Genomic DNA, 23,956 nt, shown 5'->3' with positions numbered 1-23,956 from the left:
TACCTCTTGAACTCCTCTTACCTACCGTGAAGGTCTGGGTTAGAATGTGCCTTCAGTAACCCATGCTTGTCGAAAGAGGCGACTAACACGATCGGGTGGTCAGGCTCGCTGACTTGTATGACATATGTCATCGGTTCCCAATTGCCCAGATCAATGCTCATGCTGTTGATCACTGGGTTGTCTGCTCCAGACTCAATTATTTACAGACCGCTGCCATATAGCTGAAATATTGCTGAGTGCAGTGTAAAACAAAACTCACTCACTCCTCCTACCTGTGTGAAAGGAAGGAGCATCATCTCCCAAAAAGACACAATGTCCTCTTGGATGACTATTGGAGTTACCCCTTTTAGTTGGAGATAGTTGACAGTGTGAAACCAACATTTTCATCAACAGAGCATTTTGTGATGCCTGTAAAAATATTCCGTCTGGCAGTATAAAATATGGTTGACATGGACTCTGTAAGCATAGGTGTTGCACATGCAAATTCTTCAGAGATTCTTCACATACCTGTGGATGTGAACATGATGTTGCTGTACAGAAACACTAAGCTTGGTTGGTTGGTTTGTTGCTGAATGCCGCTCTCAGCAATATTCCAGCTATATGGCAGCTATCTGTAAATAATTCGAGTCTGGACGAGACAACCCAGTGATCAACATCATGAGCATCATTCTATGCAATTGGGATACGATGACAAGTGTCAACCGAGACAGCATACCTGATCCCGTCAGTCGCCTCTTATGACAAGTATAGGTTACTGAAGACCAATTCTAACCAAGAACTTCACCGGTAAAACACCTAGCATGATGTATCTACCTATAAAGGGCATAAGGCACCAGGCATTGATTCCCCTGTCAACTCATGATGTTCAATAATACTGCATCAGTTATCAATGTCAGTGTGAAAACACTGAACACATTCACACAAGCTGAGCTTGCAAAGACAACTGTCATGAATTTGTGCACAATCAGCAGTTTTTCAGCTTCCTGCTTCAATGTAAATACTGTGGCATGTCCCATAATACTGTGGCATGTCCCATAATACTGTGGCATGTCCCATAATTCCATAGATCCGTGACTGTAGAATAAAACAAGTGCTCCTTGCAACATGGACATATTTTTCTAACTTACGTACATTTATCAAATGTAATCTCATTGCTGACAGACTGTCCAAATTATCAAATTTTCATGGATCAAATATTTGAGAAGGATGTGAAAAATAAAAATGCAGGTTCACATCTTGTCATTTCCTTAACAGATTCACTGAAAATACCATACCACTCCCATCCTCATTATGCATCTATATATGTATACATGCAACATGCATCAAACTTAAGCTAAACTGATCATGTGTAGGGACAATTTGAAATACAACCCAATATGTCCTTCCCTTAAGATGTCTCCTTCATCATTACAGCCTACCATCTTGTAGCTCCCCACTGTCAGAGTCTGATAGCTTCATGTTGTTACAGCACCGACATAATTGGCAGATTGCATGGCAGGACAAGCTGAAAGACGTTGACGAGCTTATAATGCAGAAGGATGCATTAAGCTGACAGTGAAACTGAGGTATTTATCCTAATAATGAGACAGCTCAAAATATACTTTGTAGAGAAACAACATACTATTTACCTTAAAAGGAAAAGAGTAAGTTTAAATATAGACGGTCAATGTCAGTGCGTATGCTGTCTTAATTACCAGCCCAATAGATTTCGTAGGTTTAAAAGGCAATGTGATGAAAATTATAAAAATGGATCTATGAAATGCGATGTCATCAGTGATGACATGATGACACAAGGTATTCATTAGAAAAGTAAGCATTCCTTGCTCTACTTGTAGCACTTGCCACTCACACAAATTAAAGGTGAGGTGAGGTGAAATTGGGTTTAACGTCGTGCTTGAGAATATTTCGCTCATATGACGACATGTATGCGTGTGTTTGTGTATGTGCGGCTGCTTGTACTAGCCCAGGCTTAAGCTGGTTTTATAGTGCTAGGTCACTGAGATACCATGCCGCAGTGAAGCATGAATACCCCACTCAGACACATTATACTGACTCCGAGTCGACCGGTCCTTGTTGTACCCATTTATGCCAAGTGCCAGGCAGGGACCAACAAGTACCATATTTTAACGTCTTTTGGTATGACGCGGTCAGGTATCGAACCCACGACCTTCCGCTCTCCGGGTGGACGCTCTAACCACTACACCACGGAGGCGGTCCACAAATTACAGAAGAAAGTAAGTGTTCACTTGTCATTGAATGGTACACCCAGCAGTTCTGTCATGAGACAGAGAAACAATCCAGTCTGGTACAAAGTGAGTGAGGGAGTTTAGTTTTATGCTGCTTTTAGAAATATACTACCCATCAAAAGTTTAGACTCACTAGTGTAAATGTAGCCACTTACTTGTCCACTGTTCTAAACTAGCTTTTTGCAAAATATTCCATACTGTTTAAAGGTACTGTTTAGTTATGAACTGGTGTATTGTAAAACATATTCGTAACATTGAAAAGATTATTGTCATGAGTTCAGTAAATGATTAAAATCTGTGAAAATTGGCGAATTCTTAACAAAACTTTACACCAAAACGCATCTGTTCACATGCACGACATTTGCTCATGCCTTTCGCAATTTGAAGCATCATCCTTGTGCAATTCATCTGCATAAGGTTTTCAGTTGGTTCCCCCAAGTTGGTGGAGAAATTCATCTTCGATGTAACCACATACATATACATAACATATAGTGAGTGCTTTAACTGAGTCTAAACTTTTGATGGGTAGTATATATTCCAGCAATATCGTGATGGGGGACAATGGACTTCACACATTGTACCCATGTTGGGAATCAAACCCGGGTTTTCAGCATGACGAGTGAAAACTTTAACCACTAGGCTAGCCTTTGGTTTCAGACAATAACTAAAGCTTCTCTCCTCAGTGGATAAGGTCAAGTTTCCATTGGACAACAGAACCACCCAGGGCCCCGTTTCACAAAGCTCTCGTAAGCCTAAGATCTCGTAACTTTTCTCATAGCATTTGTACCTCCTATGTTACAGCATACGAGGTCCGAATGTTACAAGAAAAGTTACAAGATCTTAGGCTTATGAGAACTTTTTGAAAATGGGTCCCTGAATTGTAAAATGCTGCAAAAACCTAACTATACATGTTATGTCCAGGGCTCCAGATAATTTTTCAACATCAAGAGTACGTACTCCTTATTTGTTCAGTATAGGAGTACTGGAAAACCTTAAGTGTACATTTAGAGTACTGAATGGAAATTAATGGACAATCAGTAATCTTGTTTCGTTTCATATATGCACCACAATATTGCTACTCTTGTGTAAACAGGTCAATAAACAATAAAACAATACTTTTTTTCAGATAAATATGCCTGTAAATGATTCGTACACCATTGCTTTGGTGTGTATCTTCTACGTTCACTAAATTATTTCCTACCATATTGTGCATATTTTTTATCCGTACATACACCGATACGGCCCTTATCTGGAGCCCTGATGTCATATGCAATTAGAATGAACATAAGGAACACAATGTGCCTATTTTTCAAATTGGAGCCAGCTAAATTTATGCGAACAAAACTTGAAAAGAATATCAACAAGCATTTGTTTTACAACTTCAAGAAAATTTAACAAATGTTATTTTCACTGTAGTATGTATAGTCTCAGCACTTTTCAAATGAATAAAAAACATCCAATGTTGCCTATACTTGCATCTGTAGGTCGCGTCACTTGAGCATTTGTAATACATGCCCTGAAGGTCCGGATTAGAATGAGCCTTCAGTAACCCATGCTTGTCGTAAGAGGTGACTAACGGGATCGGGTGGTCAGATTCGCTGACTTGGTTGACACATGTCATCGGTTCCCAATTGCTCAGATCGATGCTCATGCTGTTGATCACTGGATTGTCTTGTCCAGACTCGATTATTTACAGACCACCACCATATAGCTGGAATATTGGTGAGCGCGGCGTAAAACTAAACTCACTCACTCCCTCTTGTGAAGGGAGAGAAGCTGGAGCTGCTATCATTACTGCCTGACACGTCAGAGTGTGCTCATCTTTGGGAAAGAGACCACTGCCTTGTTTTCCTTTCCACACAAATAGGATCTGCAATGCAAACCTTTGTTTTCTTTCGCTGAACCAGTCTGTATAACTGTATAAATGAATACATAAGCATTTGAGTTGGACCGGAGCAACCAGATATTATGAAAACAGGATAAAGATGATGATTGTGTACAGATTGTTTTTCTCACTCATTCTAGAACTTTCAAAAAATACTGTCTTGTCAAAAGCAACATTTAGTGCAGATATTTTTTCTCACTCATTCCAGAACTTTTGAAAAAAAAGTCTTGTCAGCCTACTCACAGAGCACCAGTTGTAAACTAAAATATACAGACATTCTTTTTCACTATAAATGTCTGGAAAATTTATTCTTCTGATTTCGTTATCTGTTCTCACCAAAAAATGTTTACCTACATTTGTCACATGATATATGTAAAACCCCAACCATATTTTCACAAAACTTAAACAGCTCTGCAGTATTCTAAAAAGACAGTGTTTTGTTGCATCATTTATGAATCTATTTTCACTGAAAATGTAATTACTTGTACGGACAGATATTCAATTCTAGATCTTGGTTTACTTCCCCAGAAAGGATATAGTAAATCATTGTGATTGTTTTTGGAACAGTTGAAAGCCAGCATTCCCGTAGGTCACACATTTGCTGAGTACTCAAGTTAATGGTCTAGAATCCACATCCTAACATGTGGATGTAATGTTGTCTTTCTGTCGAAGGTTTCATAATGAAACAAACGCACCATGATCTTAAAAGTTGCTCAATTGAAAAGTAACAGCTTTTACATGTTTAAAACTGTAACAATGTGCCTCTTCACAATAAACCCATTTGATGATGAAATCGTCTTTCAGGTAAATAGCTTGATGACCTGGGCCCTGTTCCTCAAAGCGATCGTAGCGCTACGACAGTCGTAAGTCTATGTTAAAGTATGGGAGTTACGATCACCTTAGCGACTACGATCGCTTTGAGGAACGGGGCCCTGAACTTAACACAACAGGATATTTATTACATAATGTGTGGTAACTAAAGGAAGGTGCAAATTAGAGGTAAGTGAGAGTTATCTCCCTTTTCAGGTAATCTTCATTGCAAAACAAAACAACCTACAAAAGCCCTCAAGAATGTTCTAGAAGCAATGAAATGTTGTTATTTGTAAATGAAAACAAATTATTCCAAAAGAATATGTGATCTACAAACTCATAGGGATTTGCTCCATAGGCCCAAGTTGAATTACTGGTTTTGTCTGGCAAAGTATTGCTTGTTTCTTACTTAGCAGCATAAAACCCAGCTTCCTCACACACATTAGAAACTGCATACTACACCAAACACAGAATGATCTCAAATGAGTATTATTTTAGGGCTTGCAATTTGTTTTGTGATAGCCATTCATATATGTATTTTATTTTTGAATCACATCAACGTGATATACACAAGAAAACCTTTATGTGGATGATGTTTCACGCAGAAATCAACAAGAGTCTGCCACATGATAGTGGTCTGTTAATATTTAAGTCATTATTCCAGACAATACGCAGATTGGCATCGTAAGTACTGAGTCAGTGTAATGAGGAGTTGTAGACGTTCACTTTGGTAAAATGTAACATAATGAAGGAAATGTGAAGATTATAATAAGGGCTGACCTTGGAATCAGGTTGTCATCTGAACTGCACATTACAAACTGGAGACATAATGACAGATGATGGGAGGGGGGGACATGGGGTTTTATATTACAGTTAGCAATTTCACTGACATAATACAATTGTCAGTGGTGTAAAGCAGCCAAACCATGTCATAACAAGCACACATTAATCATGTTTTCATTCTGACATCCTTAGTTTTGAGTGAGTGAGTGAGAGCGACCAGGAGTGAGTGAGTGAGATGAAGGTGTCTTCAACAATGTCAGTAACCTGAGACTTGTTTGAAAATATATTTAACCCATGAAGATCCAGGTTAGAAATGGTCTCCAGCAATCCATGTTTGTCTTAGGAGGCGACTAACAGTATCAGGTAAGTCTAGAATAATTGACCAGGCTAGGTTGTGGAATGGAGGGAGTTGGTTTAATAATGTTTTAGTGTGAACACTAAGGCAAAGAATGTCACCTTGATGCCTCCCAAACTGATGCAGGACGTTGACATTTGCATTTTTAGACAATTCCATGAGCACTAAATCTGTGACTTACAAACCTGGCCAGATAATCAGATTGCACAGGTACCTCAGACCAAGATCACAGCTTACTGGAAAACCTAAGGCACAGAACTCTGAACAGTGAGTTCATTGCCCCATTATAGCAACCACACGCTACTGGTGTCGACTCCTGAAACAACACTGTCAGAAGAATACCGAATACATCTGACAGCCATATTAACTGAAACCTTGCATAAATATAATATGCATCGAAAGTTCTAAATACTTACACAAACATACCCCAATGAAGAGTGCCATACAACATGGACAGTGACGGGCATATCAGTGAGGAAGCCTCATTGCAATGTCTCTGCTGCTTTGAGAAGAGTTATGGGAAAACTTTCTAGACGTCTGTCACATTTTATTAAATGACACAAGTGTTATCTTAGACCTTGAGTCATTTGTATTATCTTCTGTGTCATCTGAAGCCATACATATGTATTGGACTGGTATCAATTATACCAAAGGAAGGGCTCTCTGTCAGAAGGCAGTGATCTTGTGTCCTTTCAGTGGTGACTGACTGATTGAACTGGATCTGAAAAGTCCCGTTTGTTTAAAACATGATATACATTTCAGATTTAGTTTTGATATTCGAAAGGCCATCTGAATATGTTGCCATGGTTTGCATGTTCAAGAAGCTGGTGTTGAGAGCATTGCACTTTAATGTAAAGTAGATGTTGAGCGCACTGCACTTTAATGTAAAGTAGATGTTGAGAGCACTGCACTTTAATGTAAAGTAGATGTATCAGTGGTTTAATCATACTGACTGACTGAGTTTGGTTTTACGCCGCTTTTAGCAATATTCCAGCAACATCACGGCGGGGGACACCAGAAATGGGCTTCACACATTGTACCCATGTGGGGATTCGAACCCGGGTCTTCGGCGTGACGAGTTTAACCACTAGGCTACCCCACCACCCCTAATCATACTGAACATGCAAGTGATGCTGACTGCTTCAGTGAAAATCTTAAGAAAATCCCCAAAGAAAATATAACCTAAACATTGGGTAATTCTGAGAACAAATAACTTGTGGCTTCGTAAATTTTTCCTGATAAGAATATGTCACATGATTCCTTCTACTCTTGACGTACTGTCTGTACTTTCCAATTGATTTAATTATTTACACCACTACTTCAAAAGACAAAAATGTTCACTGTTATATTTCATAATAATGTTGAGAATCTAAATTGAAAAAAAAAAATCCATTACAAATACCAAAATATGATATAACAGTTCTTGAAATGTTCCGTTCAATGTTTTGCTTGTTTTTAGCCCCACACTCTACAACATGCCAGCTTTATGACACTGTTGAGTCAGGACCTAATACGTCAGTGAGTGATATTATGCACCATCCATTACTGTCAAGGATTGATGTCACATAATAAGCCATATCACTGATCACTACCTCAACATAGTCTCTCTTACACCACAAAGAGTTTGTTCAAAGGACCTCATCTAATGATAAAGTATGTCTCGGCAGGGTTCTACGAACCATGATACCAAATATGCTAACAAAGTCACATCAAGAAATATGAAACATTTCATGACCAAATCCAAAAATATTACCCTGACTCAGTCTAACTTCTTACCCTAGAAGGTGCGGCAGGGTAGCCTAGTGGTTAAAGAGTTTGCTTGTCACATTGAAGATCCAGGTTCGATTCCCAAGATGGGTACAATGTGTGAAGCCCATTACTGGTGTCCACCACTGTGATATTACTGGAACATTGGTAAAAGTGGCATAAAACCATACTTACTGTTACCCTAGAAATACAAAATATATTTTGTTGTAAATTCCTGAATTGGAAATTGCACTTCATCATGCAACTGATGTAGATACACATTTCAAGAAGAAGCGCTGGGTTTCAACCCAAGCAACAAAAGCCAAAACAAAACATGATTACAGATGGACGGGTCCCATTTGAAAATCCCCTGCCAATCTCTTGGTATGGGACACATATCCATGGTAGCATCTCATCTCCAGAGACTGAAAGGTCTGTTGTCATGACAACAAATTGTTGCTGAGCACCGATGAGGGTAATAAGCCAATTCTCCCACTTAAGTGATAACCGAATCACCAAATCACCTTCCCTGGACCAATTTCTGCTATTCACATACACTAATACATAAAATATGACATCTTGAAATTAAGCATGATTGCAAAAAATATTTTTGTAGAGATTCAAGAGACAAAATGGTTAGAAATTCAAACATTCCTTTACCACATAAGAATTTACATCTTTAGAGTAATCACTGTGTTCATGCCCCGGGCATGATCATACTGCATCTTCGCTCTGTTTAAGACCTACAGAAACATCATTTTAGTTGCTGCTACAGTTCAATGCTAAAGACATATGTCCTTGACACACTGGCTACGTTTACTTAAAGATGAAATTAGTCTAATCATCTATGTGGCTATTAACTCGTCTGTGAACTCTTATCTTTTCTTTATCTGATGATACCTAAGAATGGTCAGTCACGATGTATAACAAAGATAAGCTCCTATTTCTCTCTCTGCTATTTGGGAAGAATGGAAATCAGGGATTCCTGACAATTTATGAGATGAAAATGTATTTTTAAATACGGTTACTGATAAGGAACATAAGATAAAGATTTTACTTCTTATCATTATTGCTGAATGTCAGATTGATCAGAAGGGGTTTTCACTATGGCAGTAGGTATAGGAGCTTGTTGATTAAAGAGTACATGTGTGGGTTAGTGAATGGGTTGAGGGGTACATGTGTGGGTTAGTGAATGGGTTGAGGGGTACATGTGTGGGTTAGTGAATGGGTTGAGGGGTACAGATGTGGGTTAGTGAATGGGTTGAAGAATGCATGTGTGGGTTAGTGAATGGGTTGAGGGGTACATGTGTGGGTTAGTGAATGGGTTGAGGGGTACAGATGTGGGTTAGTGAATGGGTTGAGGAATGCATGTGTGGGTTAGAGAATGGGTTGAGGTGTACAGATGTGGGTTAGTGAATGGGTTGGGGAATGCATGTGTGGGTTAGTGAATGGGTTGAGGGGTGCAGGTGTGCATTAGTGAATGGGTTAAGGAGTGCAGGTGTAGGTTAGTGAATGGGTTGAGGGGTGCATGGGTGGGGTTAGTTAATGGGTTGAGGGGTAAAGATGTGGGTTAGTGAATGGGTTGAGGGGTACATGTGTGGGTTAGTGAATGGGTTAAGGAGTGCAGGTGTAGGTTAGTGAATGGGTTGAGGGGTGCAGGTGTGGGTTAGTTAATGGGTTGAGGGGTGCAGCAGTGGGTTAGTGAATGCATGTGTGGATTAGTGAATGGGTTGAGGGGTAAAGATGTTGGTTAGTGAATGGGTTGAGGAGTGCAGGTGTGGGTTAGTGAATGGGTTAAGGAGTGCATGTGTGGGTTAGTGAATGGGTTGAGGAGTGCCTTTTTCACAGTCTTTTCATAAGTTTTTGAAGCACCTTTAGTCCTGATAAGGATCAAGGTTGCAACCTAGTAGCATCTCAGCCATATCCTGATGAGGAACACAAAGAATAGGCTGAAAATATTGTGCCTGTGGTGGGATTCAAACCCAGCCCAACGCTTTTGTGCAGTGAGTGAGTTTAGTTGTACGCTGCGTTTAGCAATTTTCCAGCAATATCACGGTGGGGACACCAGAAATGAGCTTCACACATTGTACCCATGTGAGGAATCAAACCCAGGTCTTCGCTTTAGCAAACACTTTAACCACTAGGCTACCCTACTGCCCCCAACTCTTTAACCACTGGGCTACCTTTAATAATAACAAACCTCTTTCAGATCTTGTATATCTCAAGCTGTTAGGGACCTACATTCCCTTCAAAGTGCACTGGGTACAGGCATTCTGCCATGGCAAAAAGAAAGGGATTTGCAATACAAGTACTCTTTTTGTCTGATATCATCATTGGCAGATAACTTTTTCTATCTCAACAACTAGATATCAAGCCATTTAACTGATACCATCCACAAACATCCATCCACCGTACGTTGTTTGAGTAATTTAATATTCATACAAAGTAAAACTGCGATGTCAGGTATAATATCACATGAAGATTCCGATTCACATATACACACTTTATACACACTTCCAGCTACAATATAGCAATCATGCAAGTCAAATGCTCACACTATATGTCTCTCGAGATAAGGTCAAGTGATATTTCAAACAACTTTGACAGATTCCATGTAAATACGATCAGGCTTGCTGACAGCAGTTTGTCAAGAAATATGTAATGGCAAGTTTACGACAAAACCGGATGTCAATGTTTTGTGGGTGCACTTAGACTCTCATCATTTGAGTAATTACTGTCTTTGGTGATGGAAATATTGTGACATGCATTGAAAATCAGAAGAGTACAGCATCACGTTGGGCATAACAGATAGGCCTGGGGAGGAGAAAAGAACAACATTGGTTGGTTTGTGTAAGCTAATGGGGTCGCTCATGGTCGATGGCATATTACATTTGGGGTACAAACAAAAATGTAATGGTTGTAAGTGCAAAGTCTGTGATGTCTTAGGAACATAGCGATGTGTGTGCGGAGGCGAAACGGAGTCATCTTATCTTCATCAGCATGTGTGAGGGTGTACTGAAACAGCTTATCATTTTACCATACATTGTCATACACCATCAGAACATCTTCATGTGACAGATATTTATGGTTGTTCTATATATTTTGGATCTGTTTTCTTTTTGTTTTATTCCGGTTGGCATCTGTATTAATAGTTTAGTTTCTAATCATGTTTTAGCAAAGACTGTGCATACATGTGCAACATTGTAGCCATATAATGTAAAATACAGTCAATAATTTTGTTTCCATAAACCATGTTTGATATCATGATAAATATACTCTTGAAAAATAGAAACTTGACAGGTACAAATTATGCTATCTGATAATAGCAGAATCAAATACATCATAATGAGAATCAACAATGTGAAAGCATATGTTGATGCAAAAATGGTAGAAAACATATCCGATTCACATAAACATAGCTGTACTTGACATTTGTAGTTAAATCCAAAAACATAAACCTCGGAGAAGCATGTGCATGAACATGTTGTGTAACTGCTAAACCCTCCATTGGTGGGGCAGGAAAGCCAACATCAGCAGCGATTCAAACAGATTCAGTAGGTGATGCAATAATGCCAAGATTGGCATTTTTTGAACAAATAGTGAAAATGTGAGATTGCAAGCAGGGACAACTCAACAAGCTGTGACAAGGCCTTTTGGGTGTCTGGTCAGACCATCTCTGCTGTATGTTCAAAAAGTTTTAGTGATAGGCCATGGTCAAGTCATCTTAGAGTAACCACTGTCACTCAAGACTGATACATTTGGATATGTTATCACTGAAATCGAACTACTACAGCAACTAAACAGAATTTCTGACCAGACAAAATACTGGTGCAATGTAACATTCTGACAAATGGATACTTAGTGGAGTGGCTGCAGTGATGCTAGCATAGGGTGAGATGGACAAGCGCCAGGTGGAGGACTGTTTTGTTCTCAGATGAGTCTTGTTTTTTCTTGTCCCATGCTGATTGATGCACACATGTCTATAGACCTCGAGGAGACCGTTATGCTCTAAGCTATATGCAAAAAGTCGATCATTTCGGTGGTTGCAGTGTAAGGGTGTGGGCAGGAATCCATCATGGCGGAAGGACAGCTCTAGAGCATGAAGCAGGTTCACTGACAAGCCTCAGATATCGAGATGTCATCCTGCAATACCATGTCATGACGTTCAACAATGGACTGTTCCAGCATGACGATGCCAGACCAGATGTTCCACATTTGTCAGGGGTTTCTACAGCACCACAATGTCCACACATTACCAGAGCTTGCCCATTGGCCAGATTTGTCCCCAGATGAACATCTGTGGGATGCACTTGACCAGTGTGTGGGTTGGAGGAATCCACCACCCCAGACGCTTCCACAACATCTAGGGCACTGCAGCATGAGCGGCAGATCATTCCAAAATGTGCTGTGCAACATTTCATTATATCCATTCATCGCCCCTGTTCATCAGGGCAAGTGGTGGTCATAACTGATACTAACATTTTGCCCACCCATTTGTCACTCACAGATAACTCACAGAAAATAAGAAAGATATGGGACTACTTTTCAGACAGGTGCTATGAGGTATAATATAATTTGTTAGAGTGAGTGAGTGAGTGAGTGAGTGAGTGAGTGAGTGAGTGAGCGAGCTTAGTTTTACGCCACACTCAGCAATATTCCAGCTATATGGCGGCGGTCGGTAAATAATCAAGTCTGGACCAAGAAATCCAGTGATCAACAGCATGAGCATCGATCTGCGCAATATGGAACCGATTACACGTGACAACCAAGTCAGCGAGCCTGACCACCTGATCCCGTTAGTCACCTCTTAAGACAAGCATGGTTTACTGAAGATCAATATTGTAACCCAGACTTTCATGGGTTTGAAACTCAGAGAGATAAGTATTTTGTCAATATCATTCATAACACACTGAGTGTGTCCGCTTGTGTGTTTAACACTGTTTTGTTTTCACTTGTCTGTTGTTTGATACCAAACTCAATAATATTAATGGCTTATCACAGCAGTTGGTAAACAATTGGTTCTGGACAGACAATCCAGTAATTGATATTTTCAGCAACAAATCACATTGTTGTATGATGACACACCATTTAGCAAGTCACCTCTAAGAAACAGCATAGTTCTAACCCACAAAACTCACTGGGAAATACCATAATGATTTAATAGGTGTCAGCATCTGCACCATATATGGTTTAGCAAAGTTGACACTTACTTCCATTTCGTCATGCAAGACTGGCGAAAAATTCAGCTTTGTTTTCACATTTTTGGTTCAATACTCAGTATGAACTAGATTTTAATACTGTTAATTTTTAAATTCAGAACCACAAATTTATATTTTTTGAACCAATAAAACTGAAAATACAATGATTTTCTCTATTAACCATGCTCACATGATGCAAGTTTTTCATGTCTAGTCTCACACTTAGACCTATCATCAGACATTCATGATCCTATGTTTCACTGTCATATTTGTATTTTCTATGGTCATCAGATTTTACAAAGATAATCTTGAGTCTTGACACACCAGGGCTCTTTGAAATTACCTGTGGCCTTACTTGAGCTGTCGTCACACACTACTTCTAGATTGTTAGAGGCTTAACAGAATTACTGGAACATCATGAGTCTAATACAGAGTACAGATAGAGCCTTTGGGGCAGGAAATGCCAGTACTGCAATGATGACTGGGAAAGCTCACACAACACACACAAAACACAGTTTTGTGAACGAGAGCTTCTCATAATTACATGAGACAGAAAGATACTGTTCTATTTTTATTTTCACATACATAAATATGAGTTTGTAGGTACACATATTAATGTTTGTTTACAGTAACATACGAAACTGTAGGATTCTATATATAAATGTAGGTTAAAAAGCATATTTCTATAGGTAGGAACATATAAAAATGTAGGATAAGTATACTTGTATATTTGGATTTCTAGGAACACGTAGAAAAGTAAGTCCACTTTAAGAGGAACATATAGAAATGTGAGAATATTTGTAAATAAAGGTGCTTAACATATAAATTTAGGTTTATGAGAGCACATATAAAAGTAGGCTTATGACAGCACATATAAATGTAGGTTTATAAGAACACATATAGATGGAGGTTTATTACTTGACATTTAACTTCAGTGGCCATCATTCCATTCTCATAACTGAAAAACCTCCCATTAGAGAAAAACATAAATATTTACATGTATAGTTCTGATCTAACATTATACATTTTTCATAAATTGCTATCATTCGTAAGTATTGTGTTCAATGCAAACATCTATTGATCTTTACATCTTCATATAATGGAAGGGGGCAGCGGGGTAGCACAGTGGTTAATGCGTCCACTCGTCATGCTGAAGACCCAGGTTCGATTCCCCATATGGGTACAATGTGTGAAGCCCATTTCTGGTGTCCCCCGCCATGATATTGCTGGAATGTTGCTAAAAGTGACGTAAAACCATAATCACTCACTCATATAATGGAAATGTGCTGAAGACAGGTTCCTGTGATATCTTATCCATTGTGTTCAGTACATGTGTACATAAACTGAGCCTCCAGGGAGTTGTCAGTGACAGACATAAAGTGACCCTCCAAGACATCAGTGTACGTCAAATAGATCAATAATTGTAGCTAGAAGTCACAAATATACCTCAAGCTATATCATTACGTACTCATTCTTTGAGTGAGAAGTGAGTCAGGTTTTACTGCACTTTTAGCAATTTTAGAACAATATCACGGTGGAGGACAGCAAAAATGGGCTTCATACATAGTACCCATGTGGGGAATCAAACCTGGGAATTTGGCGTGACAAGCAAATGCTTCAACAACTAGGATACCCCGCCACTCCAGTTATCCTTTAACAAGATTGCTCTTGCACAGTTTCGTTGCAGCTCTCATTAATTAACTATTGAGGCAGGTAGATATATCAATAAGCCAAGGAATCTCAGATTATGTCATTTGTTTTCGGGTGCTTACATTCAAAATGAATATCATTTTCTCCTAATATGTTCTGCCTATGATCATCTACGTACATCATATATTCCTGTCAACTATTATACATATCCATCATTATGCAAATTTAATACTTTGATGTCTGTAGACAATTCCACTGTGCTACAAAATCTAGCTATGTATATATTCTATGCGAATGAGCTGCGTACAAGCCGCTTGTTGGCTGTATGAAGTAATATTGTACTACGCGATGATGGCCTACATACACCAGAATAAAGAGAGATTGAAAGATTGAAAAGTTTTAGTTTTCTGCAAATACAATTTTTGTTTGTTTGTTGTTTAATGCAACACTCAGCAATATTCCAGCTATAAAGTGACAATCTGTAAATATTCAAGTCTGGACCAGACAATCCAGTGATTATCATCATGAGCATCGACCTACTCAATTGGAATGCGATGACATGTCAACCAGTCATACGACAAGCCTGGGTTGCTGAAGACCCAATTAAAACCCAAATTTTTATGGGTTGCAAATACAATGAAACAGAAAACCACATATGGAACAATAACTTTAATCTTAACAATTTATGTAACGACAAATTACGATGCAAACTTTTAAATGTTCATACACAATGCCACGTCACCAAGATGTTCATCATTGTAAATGCTCCTTCTCTACTGTTTACATAAGCTAGCTAAGTATATGACCTTACATATCACAGAAACCAAATTATTTAAACTTAATACAAGGAATTACTAGAGGTTCCACAGTAAGTAGAGTGGGAGATTATCACAACGCAATTTAGCAGCTATTTGCAGAACAGTTATAAGAGACATGAAATGATACAAAACCATGAATCCTTAATAAAGGTAATAAAGTGTCTGTCTGAAAGGGAGTAGTCACGGTAACATTATCACATCTAATTAAGCAGTAGGTGCATGTCCTAGTCAATGTTTACTTCAAAGTGTTGTTTAAAAAGTCACATTTTCTTTCAAATATATCTAAACCCCTTGATCATTTATGAGCAATTCTCATTATTTATATATTCAGTATGATTGCCCAGCATCATGCAGAATTGAATGTAATGAATAATGTGAAATGCATCATGATATTTAGTGCTATAATTGATGCAATGATGCAAAGCAAGATGTGCAAGGGAGAATACCATGGAGGATTCATTCACGTTTCTGACCTAGATTCATGTTAAGGTGATAATTAGGTCTTATTTGCAAAACAGATGTTTTATAGATGAATTAACACATTCATCAACATGTATAACCATGAATCGCCTGCAGGTGTTATTGCAGTGATTCTGTGAGATGAATCCCAAGTAGTACGGTCGGTATCTGGGTACAGCAGAAGAGTTAAGAGTCAATGGAGGCATGGTGGGAACTAGACTTGAACAAGTCTATAAGGTAATAAACAGTAGTTTAAATGATAATAAAAGAATATGAATAAAAAGAACACATTGTCCCTCTAACAGACTGGTGTCTTTAGTATATATAGAGTCCAGGGCCGTTCCACAAAACAGTTGCAACGCTAAGATGATCGTAACTCCCATACTTTAACATAGACTTACAACTGCCATAATGCTACGATTGCTTTGAGGAATGGGGCCCTGTACTATCCTCTAATCTAGACTTGCCTCTATAAAGGATAGAAATACCATACATCCATTGGCTTAGCATTCAGCAAAGCCTTGGAGCAAGGTAGGAACTGCATCCGGTTGTAGAAATGTAATGATGTATCTGATGGTGATGGTGTTGATCTTGATGATGTTTTTCAAGAGGTTGTCATTGTGTAAATATTAATTTTGATTTTCAAGACATGGTGGTGGTTGATAGTTCTGGTACTTGTAATCAGTTTGTGGTTAACCACTACACTCAGGGCTCATTATATTATGAAGGCAGTTTGTAAACACATGCATCTGGACATTCCTTTGATTGACATCATGATCGATGATCTGCAGTATGATATCATCCAAAAAAGTAGATGACTGAGCCTGACCAACAGATAGTGTTCCTTAATGACATCATGGTTCGTAATAAGTGGGATGGATAATAGTATACTGTACTCAGTGGTTGATTCAGTGCACAAAGAAGTACATGTGTACCTAAATAATGATCATTCCACTTGCCTTTACAACAAAACCACAAGAGGATGTATTAAGTTTAATTCACCTACGTTAAATCCTTCTCAAAAGTGGTAAAAATATAAAATTAAAACTTGAAATATATCTGCTGAAAGAGTCATTTTAGTTGGGTAAATGATAATCACCTGTAGCATGACAATGACCTTGACCCTTGACATGAATGTATTCAAATATTATAACAATATGGAAGCAGGCTAGAGACATAGGCAACATTACATCTTTGTGATCCCTGCCCTGTCCTAAGGAAGACACATCAAACTTCATTGACCTATAGAAAGTCTTATAGGTGGTCCACAAACTTTCCTTCAGACTATGACCTTGAAATGACCTTGACCTTGACATGGCACATATACATTATCATCTAAATGATATCTTCTAAAGGCATGTTAGAATCTGTAGTATATATGTAGAATTATTGAATTATTGACAACTGCAAAAAGATGTTGTTTCAGAACACTAATGATAATTCTATCATCAAGTAATCAACAATGTGCTAGGACTTGGTTATACAGAGAGTAACAAAGACAATAAAAAGGGTGACAAATGTGGATGAAGCCTAAAAAACCAAGCATTCTTGTATATTTTAATATATTTTTCATAACTAAAACTTCACATGTAGAATAATGAAGCTGAAATCCATTAGCCAATGTCTCTATCATAAAAAAACAATGCTGACAAAAGTCTTTTTCATCATACCACCACACAGGACGTTAAAAGCTTAAAGACTAAGAACTATTTTTCTAAATGATAAAAACAAAAGTATTTTAAGTATAATGAAACAACCTCATATAGTCTTCCTGAGGTATCATAGCTTTGTTGTTATCCTCAGATTAAATGCAACAGAATCTTTGATGATCCCCATTCAAGAAAACCTTAAAACAAAATGTCCGTATGCCCTTGTCAAGCATGAAGATACAGAATTTACCACCCTCTCTCTGTTGAAAAGGAATAACAACAAGAAGCTTTTAGTCTTATTAACTTTTTCCATGTTGGTTCTAAAGTATGGGAAAGAATTGCAATGAAGTCAAGTCATTCTAATAATATCATTTCACTAATAGCATTTGAGAGATGTTCAGAATGCTAAGCTCATTCTGATCTCCCACAAGTTATGGGCCCAAGGAGCATGTTGTTTTCTTACAATGGGTTTTGTTGCTCACCATGATTTGAGAACAATTTTGCTTTATAACTGAACCTTTCATCCTGTTTCTATTCCAGGTTTTATTGAACACGCATCATCATGCTGCTTATCCATTCAAAGTAAATAGGGTTAAGAAGTCATTGATGAAATTTAATCTTATCAGTATTCAAACCAGGATCAAAGGGAATATTTTGTACACATTGTCATGAGAGTGTTTTCTTTGTTCAGGATTGTCAATTAAAGCATGGTATTATCCAGGTTGCCAGTTCCTGATGAGCTATGTCAAAACTGTGGTTGTTAGATACATTGTTTGTCACTCTTTGAGAAGTATGTTTTCGAGGAGGCTTTTGTTAAACTGTGTGTGATGTCAATCAATGTTGTATGTGAGATGGAACGTGATGACAATTAGTTTAAGGATTTAGGAAATACATGTGTCTGCATTACAGAATAAGAAATCGAGCGACTGCTTAACGTTCAGGATTCTATGGAACTGTGCACATACATAAAAGGGACAAAACCATCATTATAAGGAATCTCTGCTGAAAGAACATTCCTTACAATGATTCCTATCTGAACGTAACCATTGGATCAAAAATTGCTATTAAATAGTGATGACAGCTATTTGTGGAAAGGTTAACAAGGTTACCTCTACAAGGATGTGGTTCAGCATCCAAGATTGGCCACAATTAAGATTCTTGGTCCAGCAACACACCTCTGCTTATATGGCTGTGAAGATCTGGATTGAATTGGTCTTCTGCAACCCAGGATTGTCGTAAGAGGTGACTAACAGGATCTGGTGATTAGGCTCGCTGACTTGGCTGACAAATGTCATCGTATCCCAATTGCGTAGATTGATGCTCATGCTGTTGATCACTGGCTTGTCTGGTCCAGATTCGATTATATACAGACCACTACCATATAGCTGGAATATTGCTGATTGTGGCATTAAACAACAAGCAAACAAACCTATCCTAATATTGGATTTATTCAGCAAAGGATAAATGTCACATTATGTCACAATATGTGATACAAATGATCTTCTATCAGGTAAACCTGATCTTCAAGAACACAGACCTGTTGGAAGAGTTTACCCACAGGTGGTCAGCCTCTCTGATACTGTTGATGCGTGTCATTGTATCCCAGTTGCACTGACCAGTTATTTACAAGCTATAATTCTACAGCTATGCTATTACTGTGTGGAACATTCAACAACAATGAAAAGAAGAACTACACCTTTTGATTCCAACACAGAATAACATAGGTATAAAGTTTAATAGCATTATCTGTTTCCTAAACAAAATTATCCCTCACAAATACAGTCAGCACAGTTCATTTTAATCTCAACAAAATGAGGCACAAATAATGACTTGGTACAGATGTAAGAATTTCGTAACAAATGTAGCAATTGTATGGATTAGAACTTCTTTAATGTCTAATATGACAATGTTTCAGTATAGAGCCTTCTACTGTCATCAAGCTGCTTCTGATGTGAGAGTACACACGTTTTTGTTTCAGATGCTTGGTGGGCATTTAGAAGTTGGACAGCAACATAACAATGTATGGTATGGATTTACCTGATGAAGGGGCAAGAAGTAGCCCAGAAACGTTGTGTTGTAAATAATAAAGAAGTTGTGAAATCCATACCATATGTTGTTACGTTTTTGTTTGTTTGTTGTTTAACGCAGCACTCAGCAATATTCCATCTATATGGCAGTGGTCTCTAAATAAACCAAGGGTAACTATATACACCATAGAGAACTATACCCTACAGGAGCTTCATGAGAACAGTTCCTGGAGCAGTCATCCCCTGAAGACCAGCGGACCAGTATCTCGCTAAGTTTGTGTCTCTGTACTGTACTGTACTGTACTCATTAATAACTGATGTTCAAGGTTTTCTCCTTCCTGCCCACAAGATATTGTTGTCTTTGGGTCAAAGCCTCACTCATTTAGCTTGTGTGTCAAGTTTGGTGTTAATTATATTTACCATCAACATGCCTAAGCTAATGAAACATAAGCACAAATGGTGCCTGCCCAGGAACCCATGGCGCTCGCAGGACCAGCAAGTGCTCAGACACAGTTCACTGGCACAGAATTTGGCATTCCTGGTACCAAATAAATACAGAACAAAGAAGTACCACTCATCCGTTTTCTACAGTAGTCAATGTTTAATTGAGGCATCAATCAATGTTCAGTCCAGATGAAGTTGTTCCAACTCAACTGAACTTGATTTACATTCGGTACACTTACGGAGCAGAACTATCAGTACATTTCAAGTACTGATGATACAATTCAAGTGCTGATGATAGATGTACAATTCAAGTACTGATGAAACAATTCATTCAAACATGAAATTATTACGATTTCATGAATAAATTATCTGAACAGTTGGATCAGGTAATGAACACAACAGAATATTTGTACAAATATTCATGAAAGTTTTTCCCCAAGTTTGATTTTTATCATGGTCATTTTACACAACATTTCTCAATGACCCTAAGGCTATTAAAAAGTAATATATTCTAACCATGTTAGGTTCAATATAAAATCATTTTTGAATGAGTTGTTTCCCCTTTTCTACAAATGAAGGACACATGTCACACAAAAGGCAATCTCTTTAGTAAGTGGACCCATTTTTAACTGTTGTGCCGGGGCTCTATACTTATATAGAAAATTTCAAACATTCCCAGTTATTATCAATTAATAAAATCGTTTATAAAATTTAAAGAGTCTAGTTTGTTAAGATTATATATACATGATCATTCTGAAGATTTCCCTCTTGCAGATATCAAGGATGACAAGTGGATACCATTAAGATTATCCTTAACTAGATTTTCAACATAATCTTGACTTGATTTTATGATATGGTCTTGAAACAGAAGTTTTGATTTTTTAAGAGCTTTATCTATAAACATATCCACATGGTACATAGACTGTATTACCTGATATTCAAATGCAGCGTTCCTGTCCCACAACTATGGAAACGACCTTGAAGATGTAAAACATCCCGAATGGAACTCAACCCAACAAAAGTACTAGAATCTGTAGTTTACTGAAAAAGTGTAATTGCAAACATAACATGAGTTACATTTGACCACTTTCTAAACGGCATTGTTTACTCAGGCATTGAAGATGTACAATTATGTGACCCCATGAAGAATACAGCTTATGCTGTAGGGAGTCAAACCCCTACTCACTGCATGGCAATCTAACCATGCTCTCTACTTGCCCACAACTGATGATGTATAAGATAGTAAAATGATTGCTCAGAAGAAGTCATCAGCATCCCTTTGAAAACTTCTCCGGCACCATATCTAAGTCTTGTCTAGATCATCATGACACAAGTTGTTAAAACCAATTGCTCATAATTATGGATTCAAAATACCAACACTGAAGGAAGTTCTTGCAAATAGTTTTCAGAATGTGTCAAAAATGATTTTATCTGGCACGAGAGTTTGTCCTTCAAAAGATATTTCCAAAGTGTAAATGTTAAAATATATTTGCAAAGTCTAAATGTAATTCCCTTCATCTTTTTTATATTTATTTTAACAAGTACGTATAGCTGTGTTTTATTCTGTTACTGCTTTTTTTTACAAGTAATTTTTTGATAATCAAATATAATAGCATGTTTCAATTGTGACAGAATGACTGCATGAATTCCCATAGCACTAGTGCTTGACATGCTCTGTCAGGGTGCCACTGCCTGTAGCAGGTCATCGAATATATCACAACAATGTAAGTTTTAGAGAATATTTGTAACAGATGAAGACACAGTAGAGTGAGTGAGTTGGATTTACCATCTGCTTGATTAGCATTTGAGTTAACCTTTAGCCTGCGGGTGGGTGATCTCAAACAGTCGGTGTGTCATTAATTAAGGGACAACTAAAAAATATTTGGCACATCAATACTAGATAGACAAAATGAACATTATTACCTAAAAATATTGTGATAATTTCAATCATACAGAGGATAATGACAAGGCAAACATAAATAATGTAAATCTTCCTGAATTAACCTGAATTACTTGATTGACAGTGGATGCGTTTCATTTAAGGAACCTGAATAAATCATTAAATTAGCGCAAACTGATTTCAATATTCTTATTTCTGATATCTGATCATTATCTGACTTGTGTAGTTGTGTCGGCAACGACAAGATAAAAAAACATTTCTGAGAAAAAAACTAATCGAAAATGTTTGTCATAAACGTATCGTGTTTTCGATGTCATCACATATTTTATTCAAATGGCACTATTACATTTATTCCAACGTGTCATGTCATGAAAATTGAGGAAAAAAATATATGATTTATGATGGAGAAAACTCAAGGAGATGCATGTTTGAGATGTAGGTTCTAGAAGTCTATAACTTTGGTGAATTCTGCTGGCATGTTATCATGCTGACAGTACTATTCCGAGGGAATTATGATCACTGAATCCTGCTACACTCAGGGGATGCAACTCTGCACCTTTCATGACTTGGATTGCTGAGAATGTCTGACCATAGCATTGTGTAATCATAGCTTTCGGCCGTGGGAGCTGTGCCAATTAACACTTATCAGAGGGGTACACAAAGTCTGCAGTCTAGACTACCAGTTGTCCGACTTCCATTTTTTGTGGAAGTGGTGGTGGCTGAACAGGTTAGGTGGCTGACTTTGTGTGCTGGCGATTAGGTGCCTGACTCTGAGGGTGTGGGTTTGAATCCCGGATGGGGCTCAACTCAATAAAGTACTAGAATTTGTACTTTACTAAGAAAGTGTAATCCCAAATATAACATATGTTACAAATGTCTGACCACATGCTAGCATATTCCAAAGCAATAAATGTCTAGAATTTATTAATGATTTTCAAAGTTCTTGTTTCTTAAACTTTCAAACAGCCATACTAATGCCATTATGGAAATAACACTGTTATTTCACATGTCGGTGGCTTTAACAAAACAAAATTGTCAGAGAGCATCAACAAGTCAAAGAAAACGAACACAAACTGCGCCCAAAGTAATTTTCCTTGCATTACAAACAACATTTCTTTTCACTCCATAAAACAATTCCAAAACCATTAACAAAATTGTCATGTCAGTTTGCTTTTATGGGATGAGAACATACATGATTAATAGAAAACCAAAATGACAAGCTCATCACTCTCCCATCTTGGGATTCTGTAATAACCAACATGAGAGACAAATGTATACACACAGGTTATGTCAACATAAACCATCCAACCAGTGCGTCCGACAGCGCTGAACACCAAGCATTGGCGATGTTATTACAGTGGGTGTTAAGTGACGACAGCAATGATCTATATCCCACAACCATATGACATCAGGTCATGGACCACCTCTGTGTTCGTCTTCGCGGCATGTGCTATCATTACCCCCAGGCTCATGATGTCGAGAGAGGAAAATGATATCAACTCTCAAATACATCAGGTGCTAGTAACGCACCTTGCCTGAATCTCTGATAAAGCTAAGGCCACACAAAAAACATTTCCGTGTTTCATAATATAGTCACAATTGTACAATCGACTCTGCTTTTGGCAGAGATTTCTGATGAATGTGGAAAGGGTTTTATAAATGTCACTTCTTTTCAATGATTTTTAGAGTGCTACATTATACTTGGTTTTCTTGCAAATTATAAAAAAACAACTTTGGAATTTAAAGCAGTTTTCTCTAATACAAATTTGTTAACACATAACTATGTGGTTATTTTAGGACTCTGAAATTGATTTTTTTCACATCAAAATTTACTTCAGTAAATGAAATATTTGTGGCAGTCACCATGCATTAGTCATTTAAATTATCAGAAACCTCAAGAAGTGCCACACCCTGTTTTTCCACCAAGTAACCTGTTTTACATGACTATCAACTGTCATCCTGACAGCTTCAATGAAGTATATAATG

This window comes from Haliotis rubra, unplaced genomic scaffold (assembly GCF_003918875.1).
Source record: "Haliotis rubra isolate DU_JTF1 unplaced genomic scaffold, ASM391887v1 Scf34, whole genome shotgun sequence".
NCBI lineage: Eukaryota > Metazoa > Mollusca > Gastropoda > Lepetellida > Haliotidae > Haliotis > Haliotis rubra.
This window is presented reverse-complemented; position numbering follows the sequence as displayed.